The sequence below is a fragment of the Canis aureus genome, chromosome 9 (genome assembly GCF_053574225.1).
Source record: "Canis aureus isolate CA01 chromosome 9, VMU_Caureus_v.1.0, whole genome shotgun sequence".
Classification (NCBI taxonomy): domain Eukaryota; kingdom Metazoa; phylum Chordata; class Mammalia; order Carnivora; family Canidae; genus Canis; species Canis aureus.
Window position 1 is genome coordinate 78,247,469 of NC_135619.1, and position 19,428 is coordinate 78,266,896.

The 19,428-nt window shown below is 42.0% G+C and overlaps 1 pseudogene across 1 annotated transcript in view; it reads right to left on the bottom strand.

Moving 5' to 3' along the window:
- Nucleotides 1–13,155, bottom strand: part of LOC144319977 (immunoglobulin heavy variable 3-74 pseudogene) — a 234,523-nt pseudogene extending 221,368 nt beyond the window's left edge. Inside the window, exon 1 of the transcript XR_013385593.1 lies at nucleotides 13,095–13,155. The product of XR_013385593.1 is annotated as an immunoglobulin heavy variable 3-74 pseudogene (transcript). The remainder of the gene's footprint in view (nucleotides 1–13,094) is intronic.
- Between the last annotated feature and the right edge of the window lie 6,273 nt (nucleotides 13,156–19,428).

Consider the following 19,428-nt stretch of genomic DNA (forward strand, 5'->3'; position numbering starts at 1 on the left):
GGAGAGCCTCTGCAGGTATAACCCGATAGAAAGAGATGCCAAAACAGAAGAGCCCAGTGCATGCTGCACACACTAGAGCCACTCTCTGAGATGCCAGACCATACACAATATATAACCGCTTCCTCAAAAAACTGTTCCTTTTGGAGGAGGAACATAACTGGCTTTTCTAACACAGGGAACGAGGTACATGGTTAGAGAAACTGCCATGGTGGAGGAATTCAATTTCATATTGCACTTCTGATAGCCATCAGTATTTGGTTTCCTCAGGCCGATCCCCATAGCCCTGCAATTTGACCAGAGGGCTCCTGATATATGTCCGTTTGCAGGACTTTCCATCACTGAATGGATCTCGTGCATCAGGAAGACTGCAAGCAGTCCACACCCTCCAACTGGCAGCAACATCCACTGAACAGTGATAGAGGGTGATGCTAATAATAGTCCTGCTATTCGAATCTATTGGAACTCATCTTTTGTCCCCCATGAAGCTCTTGTGTTACTGGAGACAAGAATGAGATCATGTGCATGGTCCTCAGGTGGCAACTGTCACTTCCTGCAAATCATATAATGATTGTATCATACTCAATGGACTTTCCACATTAAAAGAGCTCTTGAGTGCATACAAGTGCTGGATCAGGGGAAAGAAGGATATAAGATTATGATATTGTGTGATAAATGGCAGTGATTTTTAGAGTTTCCAGGTAACCCAGAAGGTAGTTATCCCAAAATATTTGGTTTTTTTTTGTTTTAAACTTTAAAAACAGACATTTATTTTTTGCATCAAATGCAGGTGTTCCAAATATCCAAAGGATGGAATAAGGCGGGGTGGCCTACAGACTAAGGCTAAAATGATTGACCCTAAAATGATTTAATTCATGTCCAGTAAAAGAAACGTTATCACCACAAAAGGCTAAATAAAAATAATACCAACTTAGAGAGGTTAAAAGTATTTTTCATTTTACATTTTTAAATGAAAATTATCTAAAGAGATGAGAATCTTTATTTATTTTTTAGTAATAAATTTATGTTTTATTGGTGTTCAATTTGCCAACATATAGAATAACACCCAGTGATCATCCCGTCAAGTGTCCCCCTGGGTGCCCTTCACCCACTCACCCCCACCCCCCACCCTCCTCCCCTTCCACTACCTCTAGTTCGTTTCCTAGAGTTAGGAGTCTTTATGTTCTGTCTCTCTTTCTGATATTTCCTACCCATTTCTTCTCCCTTCCCTTCTTCTTTAAAGATGACTGGCATAAATGGCCCACAATTAGTGTAAAATGCACTATAAAACAAGGAGAAATAATCTGTTGTTGTCTACATGATATGTGCAGGGCTGGTGGAGTATTTTAACCATTTTTTTATTTAAATTCAGCTTGCCAGCATACAGTATACCATAGTATACCACCCTGTATTTGTCACATCGTATGTGGTAATTGGGTGATGGGCGTTAAGGAGAACATCTGATATGGTGAGAACTTACTGTTACGCTGTATGTTGGCTAAATGAATTTACATATTACATCATCTTTCAAACAAGAAAATACTGAGGATTTTGAAAAACACCCATTTTGGGAGTCGCTAAGAAAACTGAGTTCTGGGGCACCTGAGTGGCTCCATATTTGAGCTTCAGCCTTCAACCCACGTCAGGATTATGGAGTCCTGGGGGTGAGTCCTACCTCAGGCTTCCCAGAAAAAGCCTGCTTCTCCTTCAGCCTGTGTCTCAGCCTCTCTCTGTGTCTCTCGTGAATAAATAAATAAAGTATTTAAAAGAGATAAAGCAGAGTTCAGGGAGGAATCTATCCCCCAAATTACATAGAGGCATGTGTATCCACTGACATACCTGTGTTCTACATCATTTGTGGAGAAGCCTTGGATTTCCCTAGAAGTGAGAGTGTTTCCAGGTGAGATGACCATTGGATCCCTGGACTTATAAAGTACATTTCTCTCCGCAACCATAAGGAGCATCCCACAACTCATTGAATCCATGAATACAAGAATAGCCATGGAAGGCAGAAGTCATCTCTTTTATTTCTGTCTCAATGTCTGTGCTTGTCATCTCATGTTATCATCTCTTACTCTTATACTGAGCAACACACATGACCTTCCCTGGTTCTCATTACAACACATCAGAATGATTTACACCAACATCAACTCTGTGGTTCTGGGATGCAGCAGACAGATCATGGGTCTTGTCAAGCTCTGTTACCCTAGGATCTAATTATATATATTTTATCCAAATGGGATTAGAGATCATACTTAAAAAGAGTTCTACTTTCTATTCAACCTTGATGATATTTAGTATTGTCATAGTTTAATTTATTCAATTCAGTAATTTAGTCAGTAAGTGGAGATGTAGTGGTGTATTGTGAGGATCATTATATTTACATTTATCATTTACCTTTTTCCAGGGAATAGAACATTAATCTGTTACATGTTTCTTAAAGAACTGCTGAGAATAGTGCCACCATCACGGACGTGGAGGATATAGGGTTGGTGATGCTCCCCACATGCCTATTCACTATTCCTATTTGGGCTTCATAAAATCTGAGGTGCTCTAGAAGTCCCCGATGGGCATTTCAGATTGATGGTCTTCAAATTTTGCGGGAAAACCCCTGCCAAACTCTGCTGATCATGGTTCATTTATAGAGAAGGCTTTAATGCAGTTTCTGGATCTCAGAATCCAGAGCTGGAAGCCTGTGTCCCTAGGTCAGCATGGAAACTGAGCTTTCCATCTTGAAGTGAATGGTATTTGAGCACCTAAGCCCAAGATTGGGGCACGCACAGTGACTCTCCATCACCAAATGGAAGAAGTGTTGGGTTCCTGAGGACACAGCATGTCCCATTAAGGAGCTTCCAAATCCTCATGGAACCCAGTCCTGCTCCACTGCATTCAGTCTCACACCCTGCACATATGAACTCATGGAAAGAGTAAGAAATTATTTGAAAGGGGAAAGAAAAGTGGAGCCTCCTCCACAGATGGTTCTGCAGATATTCAGGCACTACTTAAGAGTGGAACTCAGTAGACTAAAATTGTCTTCACATCCCTGATGCAGCTGGCTTTTGAGACTAGTGGAATTTCCTTTCAAGATGGGATTAGAGCGCTAAGTAGGTACCAATAGCTTGTAAGGAGGAGACCAAGCAGAGACCCTTCAGGATGAAGCTGTTGGTCTCCCTCTCAGGTAATGAGCTGTGACAAGGTGAAGGGTTGCTGAAATCAAAGAGTGTATGTAGTTGGTAGATGAAGAAGGAAGGTCAATTAACAATTTGTATTCTCGTTTGGTTACTAAAATGAGGATTGTAGGTGTCATGCATATTGCCTCCTTGTATTATTTCAGATATTCTTTGCTAACATACACAAGGGGAGAGGAGTTACGATGTCAGACCTGCAAGGGATCCTGGGCTTGTGTCATCCCTGAACACAGCTGGATATTTATCAAATAATTCTGAGCTAACAAGAAATCAATTGGAGGATGAGAGAACAAAAAATGCTAGTCTTAAAAAAAATGCTAGTCTGCAAGTAGAAAATCGACATGTTTTGGAATGTAGGTGGTGTGGAGTGTTGTGTTGGGGAGATTTAGCTGTGGGGCTAGGACAGGGAAGGAAAATACTTCCTGAAGCTACTACAATTAGGATAAAGAGAAAAGAGGAAAATTGTTTAGACTTCATTTCGTTTTATGAGTTCATCATAGAAATCCACCCACTTGAGGTTATGGCTGGTTAAAGGTGCTTAGATTACATAGCAGGCTGGAATCTAAAACAATGTTTTTATAGATACAACTGGGTTTGAACAAACATTGAAGACACTCAAGAATCACTTATTTTAGAGATAAAAGAAAAAAGCCATTGTCAGCCCAAAATTAAAACTGATATTACAGAAATGCTGTCCCAAATGCATGAAAAAAGAGGACGGATGAAACAACAGCATATTGGGGAAATAGAAGATAATATTGTAGAAAATCAAGAAAGAACACTATAAGGAAACAAAGTAATTGTCCCCAAACGTAGACAGGGAACTCAGTGACTTATGAAACAATAACATTCCTTTGATAAGAGGCCCATAAAATGAAGACCTAGAAATGGTGGCAGGTTTATTCAATGAAAGAATTCCTGACAAGCCCCCTAATTGGAAGGACAAAGACCTCAACATCCAGGAAGCACAGATACTCTCATGAAATTCAACAAATTCGACCTTCTCCAAGGCATTTCATTTTCAAACTCACAAAATATGCAGGCAAAGAATGAATTATGAAAGCAGGAAGGGAACTGCTGTCCTGACCTCAAAGACATCAAACAGCATCTGGACGGTGATGCTCAGACTCAGGTCCCAGAGGATCAGCACATCCCCATCTTCTGGAAAGGTTGATAAATCATCATCCTTACACTAAAGTTCCACAATCTCCCAGGCCCCTGCTCCCTGTGTAAAGTTTCTCCCTCCATGTACACTGGGACTTGATCACAGAGTCCTAGGAGTGTCCACAGGTTCAACTTCCCTGCAGAAAGGAACATGTGAGAAATCCACCCTTGATCCCATGGATGGAACCTATCAGGGACTTACCACAGCAAATGCAGCAGAAAAGACCAGATCACCAGGGCTTGAATTCCCGTGTCACCATTATCTTAGCCTGTGCCCTCTGCTGGAACATCGTACTTGGTCTGCGTGGATTAAACAACAGACACTCATTCCCACAGTTCTGGAGTCTGGGAAGCCTGAGGTCCAGGTGCAGGTAGATGTGGTGTCTAGAGAGCGCCCACGTCCTACCCCATCCTTTCCTCGAAAACTCACATTGGACCATGGGGCAGTGAGCTTTCCCAGTCCTGATGTATAAGGACCCTGGTCCTATCCTGGGGCTGCACCCTCCTGACCTAAGTGCTCCCCTAAAGCCACACCAACTCCTCCCATCTCAAGGGCATTAGGTTTCAACATGGGGAAGGTAGAGGTCACACACCATGGGCTGATATCAGCACCTGAAGGATCAATGATTTATATCCTGGAAGTCGAAGGCTCCTCCAATCCAGCTCCTCACCCAGAGGATCCTCATAGATCCAGTGGAAGCTTCTGGTCCCTGCACAAGGACACACATGACCTTCAGAATCAGCTGATAACTTGGAGGGTGATAGATTCCACTTCACCTTCTGGGTGAGTCGTCTGTCCACTTTTATAATCACATGATAATTTTTGCCTCTTCTCTCTGATTATATTTCTCATTTATCACTACATCAGGTATTATTTCTTTTTGTGCATGGATTGTAAGTCCCTCTTTTAAAAATGACTTTATTCTTATATTCATGAGAGACACAGAGAGAGAAGAGGTAGAGACACAGGCAGAGGGATAAGCAGGCACCATGTGGGAGCTTGATGTGGTACTCGATATTGGGCCTCCAGGATCATGGCCTAGGCTGAAGGCAAACGCTAAATGACTGAGCCAACCAGGGATGCCCATATCCCTCTAGTCCTTGACATACATGGAGGTATTTGTATATTTCTCATATTTGGGTAAATAGTAAAAAAGTGTAAGCAACTCTGTCTTCTGTGCATATGAAGTAGCTGTTTTCCTAAAGAATCTAAGTTTTCAAATCAGAAGCTGAATAGTTAAGAACAAATTCCTGGTCCAGAGAAGCTCTCTGGGGGAAACAGCTCCTTGGAGAGGAAGCCCAGACCCTGACAGGAAACCTGCCCAGAACCTCCATCTGCACCTGCTCCTGGGCCTTCAAGACAGAAGTGGTGAGGAGTGTGCACCACCTGGTGGTCCCGATCCCCTTCTACAAGGAGGTTTGTGTCTGGGCTCACACTGAGGTCCCCTCACTGTGTCCCTTGCACAGTAATACAGGGCCGTATCCTCAGCTCTCAGGCTGTTCATCTGCAGATACAGCGTGTTCTTGGCATTGTCTCTGGAAATGGTAAATCGGCCCTTCACAGCGTCTGTGTAGTATGTGCTACTTCCATTACTGCTAATGTATCCGACCCACTGCGGCCCCTTCCTAGGAGCCTGGTGGACTCAGCTCATGGCATAGCTACTGAAGGTGAATCCAGATGCCACACAGGACAGTCTCAGGGAACCCCCAGGCTTCACCAGGTCTCCCCCAGACTCCACCAGCTGAACCTCACCCTGGACCCCTGCAGACACAAGACATCCTGGTCAAACAACTGTCCCACATCCCATGTTTCTCTCACTCACTTTCACTCACAGACTCAAGGTCTCTGGTTCTCTTTGAATTACCTTTTAAAATACGACAAGGAAAACCCAGCAGAGCACAGACTCCATGATGTTTTGTCTGTGTTGTGTCCTGATTCCTGAATCGGGTCACCTTGGGATCCTGGGGCTGGGGCTCCTCTCCCAGCTGCAGGGTCGGGACTGGGCTAGTTTAATCAGTGAAGGGAGGGCCCTATTTGCATGTCCTATGACTATATAACCAGTTGCAGACTTACATTCGTGTATTTAAAAGCCAGCACAAGTGTTGCACCACAATTCTATAGCAATTTGTGTAGATGGCTCTCTGACTACATGAAGTTCTAAGCACAGTTATTTTCAATTTTCTGGGTGCATTTCAAAAAACACATCAGTATAGGTCATTTTCTGGAGATATTTCATCTTGTTAGTATATTTTAATCCTAAATATTTATTTAAGGTGGTAGTGTAAATTGGATTATTTTGTTAATTTTGTACATGTAATTTGTTGTTATTTTGTAGGAATATATCATTATTTTATTTGCTGATTTTATATACTGATTTTTTTGCTGAGTTCATGAGTTATTTCTTCCAGTTTTATGTGACGTTTTTTCATTGACTCTATTGACATTGTCATAGTAATACTAATTATTTTCCTTCCATGTTACTACGTTTTCTTTTTTTTTATGTAGTTTTCTTGGTACGTTTACTGGTAGGTACTCCAGTCTGGGGCAGAAAGCATTTTCCTCTTGTCTTCAGGATGCATTGTCAGTTCTATTTATTTTACGTGCATCCTATGTTTATTGCAGCATTTATTTCTTTTTTTTTAATTTTTTTTAATTTTTTATTTATTTATGATAGGCACACAGTGAGTGAGAGAGAGAGAGGCAGAGACACAGGCAGAGGGAGAAGCACGCTCCATGCACCGGGAGCCCGACGTGGGATTCGATCCCGGGTCTCCAGGATGGCGCCCTGGGCCAAAGGCAGGCGCCACACCGCTGCGCCACCCAGGGATCCCTGCAGCATTTTTTTCAATAAAAAATTTATTTTTATTGGTGTTCAATTCGCCAACATACAGAATAACACCCAGTGCTCATCCTGTCAAGTGCTCCCCTCAGCGCCCATCTCCCATTTACCCCCACCCCCCGCCCTGATCCCCTTCCACAACCCCTAGTTCATTTCCCAGATTTAGGAGTCTTCCATGTCCTTTCTCCCTTCCTGATATTTCCTACCCATTTCTTCTCCCTTCCCTTCTATTCCCTTTCACTATTATTTATATTCCCCAACTGAATGATACCATATAATGTTTGTCCTTCTCCGATTGACTTATTTCACTCAACCATAATATGCTCCAGATCCATCCATGTTGAAGCAAATGGTGGTTATTTATCATTTCTAATGGCTGAGTAATATTCCATTGTATACATAAACCTCATCTTCTTTATCCATTCATCTTTCGATGGTATTTTTCATAACAAATGCAGCAGGAAATTTCAGTTTCAATTCAATTTCAATTTGTGCCTCTGATCAACCATAATTTTTGTTTTCTTAGATCAGTCCCCCTGACCATGTAGGCTACATTCAGGACTTCTGATCTGTCACAAAATCTCGCCCATTCCACGTTTGTTTTTTTTAATATTTTTTTATTTTCAAGAGAGACAGTGAGAGAGAGTGAGAGAGAGAGAGAGAGAGATGCAGAGACACAGGCAGTGGGAAAACAGGCTCCATGCAGGGAGCCTGCTGTGGGACTCTATTCCTGATCTCCAGGATCAGGCCCTGGGCTAAGGGTGGCGCTAAATAGCTGACTCACCTGGGTACCCTCATTTCCATCTTTGAATAGATCGTATGCACCAGGAAGACTGCAAGCAGAGCACACCACACAAATGGCATCTGTGTCACCTCTACAGAGACATGGCCAATGGATGCTAATAATAAATCTGTAATTCTAATCCTTTGGGAGCATCTGTGCCTTCCTGGAAGCCCCAACCTCACTGCTAGGAGGTGCATTGCTCTTTTTTGTCACTCGTTGGATGATCTTATGTGTATGTACTACACATGTCTATAATTACTTCCTGAAACTTAATATGATATTATTACAATACTCAATAGGCTTTACAAACACAAATGAGTCCTTAGGATCCAGAATCAGAGTAGGGGTGAAAATAAGTTTATGATATTCTGAAACAAAACACCAGGATTCAAGGTTCACCTCCAACATATAAATCAGAAAGAATTCACCACACCATCTTTATTATAAGAAAATATGGGAGAGAGAAGTGAACATGTCAGAAGATTAGGGGGACTCAGGGATTGTCACATCCCTGGAACAGCTGGATAGTTATTGAATCATTTCGAACACCCATGAAATCAATCAGAGTTGAAAAAACAACAGAAAGACTCCTAAAAGAATACTGAGCAGGTTTTGGAGTGTTGGAGCTGTCTACTGTTGACACTGTGGAGATACAACCGTGGGGATACAGCAGGAGGGAGGTTGCTTGCAGAAGCTACAGTCAAGGGCTTTAAGGACAAGAGAGGAACATATGAACTTATAGAATTCTACTCCTGCGGGGGACAGACCTGTCATGATGGTGCTCAAATGGAAAAATGGGGAAATTTCCTGTATCTAAGGATGCCCTGAGTGCCAAGAAGAAAAAGTGGCACTATGTGATGTATATTGAAGGAGGACTGGAACCTGAAGTCCTGTGAACATTGGGTCTGAGTGCAGGCATTGTTCTTTGTTTCCATCAACTGAACTCTGTGTGGTCCTGCGATTTCTATTCTGAAACCAGCAGGCAGAAACTAGACCCTTTCTCATGACAACCCCTCGGAGGACCAGCCTAGGTCTAAACTACAGGAGCCTTCCATATTGACGATTAGAGACCCATTCATGTGCCTGAGATAAACCAGCTCAGACACAGGTACAGTGAAGATGGAATTCAGAGGTAAACTGAGGACAGAAAGGGCTTGATGGCTCTCCTATGAGGGCTCCCTGAAGACTCGGGGGTGCAAACATTCATTCCCAGGCTAGAGGTAGGAGACCATGTTCATAACGGATCTCCAATACAGCCAGGAAGAGAGTCACAAAACCCCCAAAAAGGTCTCAAAAATGTGGGATGTGAGCACCTACAGAGGAAAGAAAACCAGCAGCAAATGATAACAATCCATTGCCAACTGTACTGTGCATTTAGACATCCATGTAAGTCCAGCTCAGGTCCAGGGCTGCACACTGCAAGAGGAACTGTGTGCTCCATCACTTGCTCCATCCTCTCACATCAATTTTCTGAGCATTAATTTCAGGGGACAGCTGCTATTTGTATAAATATTTATGAAATCGTCAAAGCCAACCAATGCCCTGCTTCTGAGTATTCAGAGCTGCTCCCTTGCCTTGCTGACCATGAGTGGACTTACCTTCCTTGAAATAGATTCACAGTCATGTAATTTCACATGTTGACTATGAAATAGAATGGTAGAGCTGTTAGATATTGACATGACCATGTCATGTTACCTGGTTGCTGCAAATTCCATGACAGAAATGATTGCATTTAAATAAAACGATGAGGTAAATAAGTCATGTAAGACCCTTGAGGGGTTCCATTGAGGAAATCCTAAAGGGAAACTGATCTCATGTCCAGAGGGAGAGTCACAGATGCAGGTGGGTTTGAAATGAGGACACGGGGTACCAAATGTTCATCCAGTGACAAGGGACACACCTAACAGGCATCAGTACAACACAACCTTGTAAGCTGATGGTGAGACACAAATCCCACTGGGTCATCTCATCCTCATCTTCTGGGAACGTTATAAAAGAACATACTTAAACTGAAGTTCCAAAGGGTCTGAGTATCTCTGGCTCTCTTGTATCATTGTTCTCCTTCTGTGTGTCCACTGAGACTTTTTGACAGCTCTGGTTTGCACAGGTTAGTCCTAGTTGCAAGTGAGAAATGCACCCTTCACTGTGTGAGGGCAGTTAACTGATACTTCTCACAACAAATAAGGCAGGGCTATGCCAGAGCATCAATGTGTCCCTAATATCTCTATCTGTGCCACAAAAATCTTAGGATTATATGTTCATACTGTGAAAAATGTCCAGGATGATTTCACAAGGATTGCTTTGAATATGTAGAGGGTTATGAGCAGTATAGAGATTTTCGCAGTATTTAATTTTGTTTTTGTTTTAAAGATTTATTTATTGATTCAGGAGAGTCACAGAGACAGATGCAGAGACATAGGCAGAGGGAAAAGCAGACTCTCTTCCAAAAGCCTGATGCAGGACACCATCCCTGAACACCAGGGTCACAACCTGAGCCCATTGCAGACACTCAAATTCTGAGCAACACAGGTGTCCTGACAATATACATTGTTCTAATCCATAGGCATGGAAGGTGTTCCCTCTTTGTGTCTTCTTCAATTTCTTTCCTAAGTCATCAAACAGGTAGAAACATTTTGGGTAAAAAAAAGACAGAAACAGAACTACAGCTGGAGGGCATCACAATGTTTGCAGACAAGCTCTATTTTAAAGGCTTTATGATAAAAATAGCATGGTACTGGCAAAAACAACACATAGATCAATGGAGCAGAGCAGAGAGAGCAGAAATGGACCCTCAACTCTATGGACAACTACTCCTCAAGAAGAAAGAAAAAAATATCTAAGGAAGAAAATCTCATCAATAAATGGATCTGAAAAAAAAAAATTGAACAGCCACCGGCATTAGAATGAAAGTGGACCATTCAGCTACACCAAACACACAGAAAATCTCAAAATGGATGAAATTCCGAAATCTGAGGTAGTATTTCATCAAAATCCTAGAGGTGAATTCCAGTAGAAACTTTTTTTCCTCACCTGCAGCTACTGCTAGCAAGGCACCTCTCAAAAGACATAGGAAACAAAGGGAGAAATAAACAATTAGGACTTCATCAAGATAGAATCTGTACAACAATGCAACAGGCGACAATATGAAAGGCAACCTACAGAATAGGACAAGATATTTCCTTAACAAAGGCAGCACCCAAAAAAACAATCAATCCAGTCATGAAATAGGTAGAATACATGAACAGGCATTCTCCAAAGAAGACTGACAAATGGCCAACAAGGAGATAAGAAAAATGATCCACATGACTTGTCATCAGGGAAATACAAATGAAAACCACACTAAAATCCCACTTATACAACTCAGAATGGATAAAGCAACAAGGCCAGATACAATAAATATGAGGGAGGATATTGAGAAATTGGAACCCTCTTCCAGTATTGGTGGGAATTAAGGCTTTTTGAGCCACACCAGAAAACAGAATGGAATGTCCTGAAAAAGTGAGAATAGAGCCACTCCAGGACCCAGCCATTGCCTTTAATGGAATTTACACCAAAAACACAGATTGATTGATTGATTATATAAATTTATTTTTATTGGTGTCAATTTGCCAACATATAGAATAACACCCAGTGCTCATCCTGTCAAGTGCCCACCTCTGTGCCCGTCACCCAGTCACCCCACCCCCACTGGTAGGATCTTGGCCTATTTGTATTATCATTTTAGGTTTCATGCTGCTTCCATATATTATCTATCTTGTTTTCTTGTTACTCAGGCATTTGTCTACTTAGAAGTACCATGTCTTTCTTTTGTCTTCCCAGTTTGATGCTTGTTTAGTGAAATTATTCCTCACACCATGTCCATTATTTATTGCCTGATAGCTCCCTGATATTCCATCCCTGTTCATCTCCTCCAACCAAAGGATAAGAAATGAAAAATAACCCAGGATTTCCCTCTTTTGATGCAGTTGGGACACTGACTCCACACAAGCCCCTCGTGGAGCAAGACCGTCCCGACCACTGACCCACAACACACAACCTGAGCCAGTGTCCTTCCATGGCACCATCCAGGCATTTATAATGTAATGAGAGGCCTGCCTGGCTCACAACGGATATGAAAGTGAAGGTGATAAAAGCTTATACTCTCATGATTGTGTGTGTGTGTGTGTGTGTGTGTGTGTGTGTGACCTCTGGGTCCACATCACTACCAAGTCATGCTGGGAATCTCTCACACTCCCCAGACATTTTAACATTTTTATAGAACATCTCTTTTCTATTGTGTTCATTGGAGATTCCTCTATGCCGTGCTGGTGCAAGACAGCGTGTTAACTTGGGGTCCTGTGATCCACAATGAGTGTCATTAGGACTCATGAAAATGTTCAGATGATGTGAATGGAGTTATTTGTAATTGATGAATATTTCTGTTCAGGAAATGTTAATTACAAGTAAGTGCAAGCACTACAGTTGAATTCTAATTCTCTATGAAGGAGGCTGAATAGGTAAACACACAATCAAGTGTTCAGAGAGATTCCCTGGGGGAAACTACTCCATGGAGAGGAAGCCCAGACCCCGACAGGAAACCTGCCCAGAACCTCCCTCTGCACCTGCTCATGGGCCTTCAAGATAGAAGTGGTGAGTACTGTGCACCCCCTGGTGGTCCTGATCCCCTTCCACAGGGATGTTTGTGTCTGGGCTCACACCGAGGTCCCTTCACTGTGTCTGCACAGTAATACAGGGCCGTGTGCTCAGCTCTCAGGCTGTTCATCTGAAGATATGGCGTGTTCTTGGCGTTGTCTCTGGAGATGGTGAATCGGCCCTGCACAGAGTCTTTGTAACTTGTGCTACTTCCATCATAGCTAATATATGCGACACACTGCAGCCCTTTCCTGGAGCCTAATGGACCCAGCTCATGTCATAGTTATTGAAGGTGAATCCAGGGACCACACAGGAGAGTCTCAGCGACCCCCCCAGGCTTCACCAGGTCTCCCCCAGACTCCATCAGCTGCACCTCACCCTGGACACCTGCCGACACAAGACATCCTGGTCAAGAAACTGTCCCACACCCCCTGTTCTCTCAGTCACCTCCACTCACAGACTCAAGGTCTCTTTTTCTCTATGAATTACCTTTTAAAATAGCGACAAGTAACACCCAGCTGAGCACATACTCCATGGTGCGTTGTCTGTGTTCTGTCCTATTCCCTGAAAGGGATCACTTGGGGATCCTGGGTCTGGAGATCATCTCCCAGCTGCAGGGTAGGGGCTGGGCTGGTTTAATCACTAGGGGGAGGGCTCTATTTGCATGTCCTCTGATTATATAGTCACCTCCAGACCGCGATTCAATTCTTTATAAGTTATATACAAGCATTACTTCACAACTGTAGATCACTTTCTTTTGGTGATACAGTGGATTATGATGTTCTAATCCATCAACATATTTATCTTTGCCTTTGTGATTTTTGAAAACTCTGTCATTATTATAGGTCATTTTTAAAAAAAGTATTTCCTCTCCTTAATGAACTTTAATAATAAATATTTATTTTTGATACCACTGTAAAAGGGATTATTTAAATTTAATACAGATAATTTGTTGTTAGTGGGTAGAAATTAGCTTTATTGTAGATGTTTGTTTTATTTAAAATAAATAATTTTTTATTGGTGTTCAATTTGGCAACATACAGAAAACACCCAGTGTTCATCCTGTCAAGTGCCCCCCTCAGTGCCTGTCACCCACTCACCCCGAACCCCCACCCTGATCCCCTTCCACCACCCCTACTATGTTTCCCAGAGTTAGGAGTCTTCATGTTCTTTCTCCGTTTCTGATATTTCCTACCCATTTCTTCTCCCTTCCCTTCTATTCCCTTTCACTATTATTTATATTCCCCCCAATGAATGAGAACATATAATGTTTGTCCTTCTACAACTGACTCATTTCATTCAGCATAATACCCTCCAGTTCCTTCCACATTCAAGCAAATGGTGAGTATTTGTAATTTCTAATGGCTGAGTAATATTCCATTGTACACATAAACCACATCTCCTTTATCCATTCATCTTTCGACGGACACCGAGGCTGCTTCCAGAGTTTGGCTATTGTAGAAATTGCTGCTACAAACATCAGGGTGCAGGTGTCAGGGCATTTCAAGGCATCTGCATCTTTGGGGTAAATCCCCAGCAGTGCAATTGTTCGGTCATAGGGCAGATTTATTTTTAACACTTTGAGGAACCTCCACACAGTTTTCCAGAGTGGCTTCACCAGTTCACATTCCCCCACAAACAGTGTAAGTGGGTTCCCTTTTCTCTGCATCCTCTCCAACATTTGTTGTTGGCTGCCTTGTTAATTTTCCCCATTCTCATTTGTGTGAGGTGGTATCTCATTGTGGTTTTGATTTGTATTGTCCTGATGGCAAGTGATGCAGAGCATTTTCTCCTGTGCATGTTGGCCATGTCTATGTCTTCCTCTGTGAGATTTTTCTTCATTTCTTTTGCCCATTTCATGACTGGATTGTTTGTTTCTTTGATGTTAATAAGTTCTTTATAGATCTTGGAAACTAGCACTTTATCTGATACGTCTTTTGCAAATATCTTCTCCCATTCTGCAGGTTGTCTTTTAGTTTTGTTGACTGTATCCTTTGTTGTGCAAAAGCTTCTTATTTTGATGAAGTCCCAATAGTTCATTTTTGCTTTTGTTTCTTTTACCTTCGTGATGTATCTTATGAGAATTTACTGTGGCCGAGTTCAAAAAGGTGTTGACTGTTCTCCTCTAGGATTTTGATGGAATCTTGTCTCACATTTAGATGTTTCATCCATTTTGAGTTTATCTTTGTGTATGGTGAAAGAGAGTGGTCTAGTTTCATTCTTCTGCATGTGCATGTCCAATTTTCCCAGCACCATTTATTGGAGAGACTTTCTTTCTTCCAGTGGATAGTCTTTCCTCTTTTGTCAAATATTAGTTGACCATAAAGTTGAGGGTCCACTTCTAAATTCTCTATTCTGTTCCATTGATCTATGTGTCTGTTTTTGGGCCAGTATGACACTGTCTTGATGACCACAGCTTTGTAGTACAACCTGAAATCTGGCATTGTGATGCCCCCAGCTATGGTTTTCTTTTTGAAAATTCCCCTGGCTATTCACGGTTTTTCTGATTCCGCACATATCTTAAAATAATTTGTTCTAAGTCTCTGAAGAAAGTCCATGGTATTTTGATAGGGATTGCATTAAACGTGTAAATTGCCCTAGGTAACATTGACATTTTCACGATATTAATTCTGCCAATCCATGAGCATGGACTATTTTTCCATCTCTTTGTGTCTTCCTCAATATCTTTCAGAAGTGTTCTTTAGTTTTTAGGGTATACAACCTTTAACTCTTTGGTTAGGTTTATTCCTGGGTATCTTATTATTTTGGGTGCAATTATAAATGGGATTGACTGCTTAATTTCTCTTTCTTCTGTCTCATTGTTAGTGTATAGAAATGCCACTGACTTCTGGGCTTTGATTTTGTATCCTGCCACAATGCAAAAAAATCATTTTTGCTTTTGTTGGCCTTGCCTTTTTAGATATGCCTTGGAAAAAATTGCTGTCACTAAGTTCCAAAAAGTTGTTCCCTCTCCTCTCCTGACAGAGATTTAGACAGATTGCTGTCTCACTTTTTTTCCTGTTGTCTCACATTTTAATTACTTTGACTTTACATTTTTGTTTGGTATAAGAGAATGGTCCAGTTTAATTATTCTACAGAGGTTGTTCAATTTTATTCATGCCAATTAGTTTTGAGACTGCTTTATTTTCCCAGGGAATATTATTTCCTACTTTCTCAAAGATTTTTACCATATATTTGGGGGTCCATTTCCTGGTTCTCTATGCTGTTCAATTCATCTATGTGTCTGTTTTTGTGCCAGGACCACACTGTATTAATGATCATAGCTATGGTGTATAGCTTGAAATCACACATTCTGATGCCCCAGGTTTCGTTTTCTTTAGAAGTTCTTTACAGATCTTGGAAACTAGCTCTTTATCTGATATGTCATTTGCAAATATCTTCCAGTCAGCACTGGCCTTGATGCTCCCAGCTTAGCCTTTTACTCTCAATATTGTAGGTAACTTTTATTATACAATATTTTATACTTCCTGAAGTTGAATCCTAAATACTTTATTTTTAATGCTGGTGTCAACAGAATTATTATGTTAATTGTCTTTTAGGTAATTTGTTTTTAGTGTGTTGAAACATAAATTTATTTTCTATGTTGATTCTGTATCCTATAGATTCTCTGAACACATTCATTAATTCTAAGGGTTTGTGAGTGGATTTGTAGGATTTGACCCTGTAGCAGATCATGTCATATGGACTCAAATAAGAGGAAGTGTGGCAAGATGGGTGAGAACCTCTGGGACAGGAAAGCCCACCCCAGAGAAGTGGGAACTTTAAAAAATCTACACTGGATTCTTCGAAACTGAAAAGCGCTTAGCAGGGAAATTGGACAGAATCGCAGGAGGAGCGGTGAAGTCTCCATTTTCCCAGAGTCACTAAGAGGAAGTGCACCATGGGGGAAAGCGCACCAAAACTTGTGGGTAGGTCCCAGTAAAGAGCTGGAGTGCAGCCTGTAGGACATTTGGGAGAAGCCAGGGAGGCAGGGGCTCCGGACAGTGGGGTCTGTATATTGCGGCCTTTGGGAGGTGCGGGCCATGGGAGTGCAATTCCAGAAGCGCATGGCCCTGGATCCAAGGGCACCCATCAGACAAACCCCAGGATCCTGCATTGCCCCAGGGACAGCCAGGACTCTCCTGCCGCTTGAGTCACCAAGCTGTGCAGGTCAGTGCCCCCCACTGCCCCGGGAGCATCTAAGCCAGTGTGGGGGGGTACCGGGAGACTGGATTAGCTACTGCAGGGAGCTGACTCCAGGGCTGGAGACCTTGCTGTTGCCATTTTGTTGTTCCTCCATCAGAAAGAATCAATACCCACTATTTGCTTTGTCATGGATGCAACTGGAGGACATTATGCTGAGTGAAATAAGTCAGTGAGAGAAAGAAAGCAAACATATGGTCTCACTCATATGTGGAATATAAGAAATATTGCAAGGGGCTATAAAGGAAAGGAGGGGAACAGAGTTGGGAAAATTGGAGAGGAAGACAAACCATGAGAGACACTTAATTCTGGAAACAATGTAATGGTCTCTGGAAGGGAGGTGGGCAGGTGGATGGGGTGACTCAGTGATCTGTGGAGGCTGAGAAAAATTAAGGTCATTCCACCATAAGTTTGGCATTAGCACAAGTACAGCCATCTTAGGCCCCTGTGACTGAGAGCTGAACAGGAAAAAGGATAAAGTAGATGTGGATTGTATATAAATTGAAGTATAATTAAGCCGCTAGAAATTATGTATAACACGAAGGAACATTCATGTCCACATGGTTGGAACTTGAGGTATTATATTGAAGAAAATAAACCAATCACTGATAGGCAATGATATGGTCTCAGTCATATGTGGAATATAAGAAATATTGAAAGAGACCAAAAGGGAAGGAGTGGAACTGACCGGGGTAACACTAGAGAGGAAGGTAAACCATGAGAGTCACTTAACTCTGGTAATTAAACTGAGGGTCACTGGAAGGGAGGTTGTTGTGGGGATGGGGTAACTGAGTGATGAGCATTAAGGAGTGTACGTGATGCGATGAGCACTGGGTGTAAGTAAATATTCGAAAATTGAATTTAATTAAATAATAATAATAATGAAGAAGAAGAAGAAGAAGAAGAAGAAGAAGAAGAAGAAGAAGAAGAAGAAAACTTTAGCCTGTATTGGCTGCTGTAACATCTAAATGGATTTGGCAAATCAAAAGAAAGACCTTCATTTCCCATAGTTCTGGAGTCTGCGATGTCTGAGGTCCAGGTGCACAAGGATGTGATGTCTGGAGAGCACCCACGTCCTAGCCTGTCCTTTCCCTGTCACCTCACATGAGGCAGGAGGCAGGGAGATTTCCTAGTCCTGGTGAGTAAGGTTCCTGATCCCATCATGGGGATCTATCTGCTGTCCTAAATGCTCCCCAAGGCTCCACCTCCTCCTCCCATCTCATGGGCCTTAGGTTTCAACATGGGGATGGTAGAGGTCACACACAATGAGCTGATATCTACACCTGAAGGATAAATGAAAGGACCTCCTCCAGCTTTTCTCCCTTATTTTTCATAATTGTTTAGTGGCATTTTTCACCACACCACACCATGTTTTTTAATGTTACCTGATAACTCCTTGAACTCGAGTTCTACCTGTTCTCCTCTTGCCCTACTTGACAAACTGTTGTGACTGCCTTTGTGTGTTCATATTGACTCTTGTGGTACTTTGTAATGCTTTTTGCATGTAAATCTTGGTTGATAGGTGTCATGTGTCCCCATAGAGTGATTTTATCCTACCCCTTAAATTGTAGAGGTTTTGTCATATGTCCTTGCGCACATTTCAGTGAGTCAGAATCTTGGCCTGTGCCAACAGACAGAATAGGAAAAGATGTTTCCTTTTTTTAAAAACTTTTATTTATTTATTTACGATAGTCAGAGAGAGAGAGAGAGAGAGAGAGAGAGGCATGGACATAGGCAGAGGGAGAAGCAGGCTCCATGCAGGGAGCCCGACTTGGGATTCGATCCCGGGTCTCCAGGATCGTGCCCTGAGCCAAAGGCAGGCGCTAAGCCTCTGTGCAACCCAGGGTTCCCGGAAAAGATGTTTCCTTAACAAAGTCAGCACCCAACAATACAAACAATCCAGTGAAGAAATGCAGAGAAGGCACAAACAGCCATTTCTCCAAAGAAGACCTACACATGGCCCACAGGCAGATAAGAAAAATGATCCACATGACTTGTCATCAGGGAAATACAAATGAAAACCACACTAAGATCCCACTTATACAACTCAGAATGGATAAAGTAACAAGGCCAGGAAACAATAAATATAAGCGAGGATATTGGGGAAGTGGAACTGTCTCTTTTACATTTGGTGGGAATGCAGGCTTGTTCAACCACTCCAGCAAACAGAAAGGAATGTCCTGAAAAAGTGAGAATAGAGCCACCCTGTGATTTAGCCACTACACTACAGGGTATTTACCACAAATACGCAAATTTAATGAAATGAAGGGACCCCTGAACTCCAATGTTCACAGCAGCAATGTCCAAAATAGTCAAACCATGGGAGGAATCATGAAGCCCTTCTACAGAAAAGTGGATAAAGAAAGTGCGGAAGGAGCTTGAATGTCCATTGACAGATGAATGGATAAAGGAGATATGGTCTATATATACACTGGGACATTACCCAGCCATTAGAAACTATGAATACCCATCATTTGCTTCAACGTGGATGGACCTGGAGGGTATTATGCTGAGTGAAGTAAGTGATTCAGAGAAGGAAAAACATTATATGATTTCACTCATAAAAAGAACATAAGAAATACTAAAGGGAATAAAGAGGAAAGGAGATAGAATGAGTGGG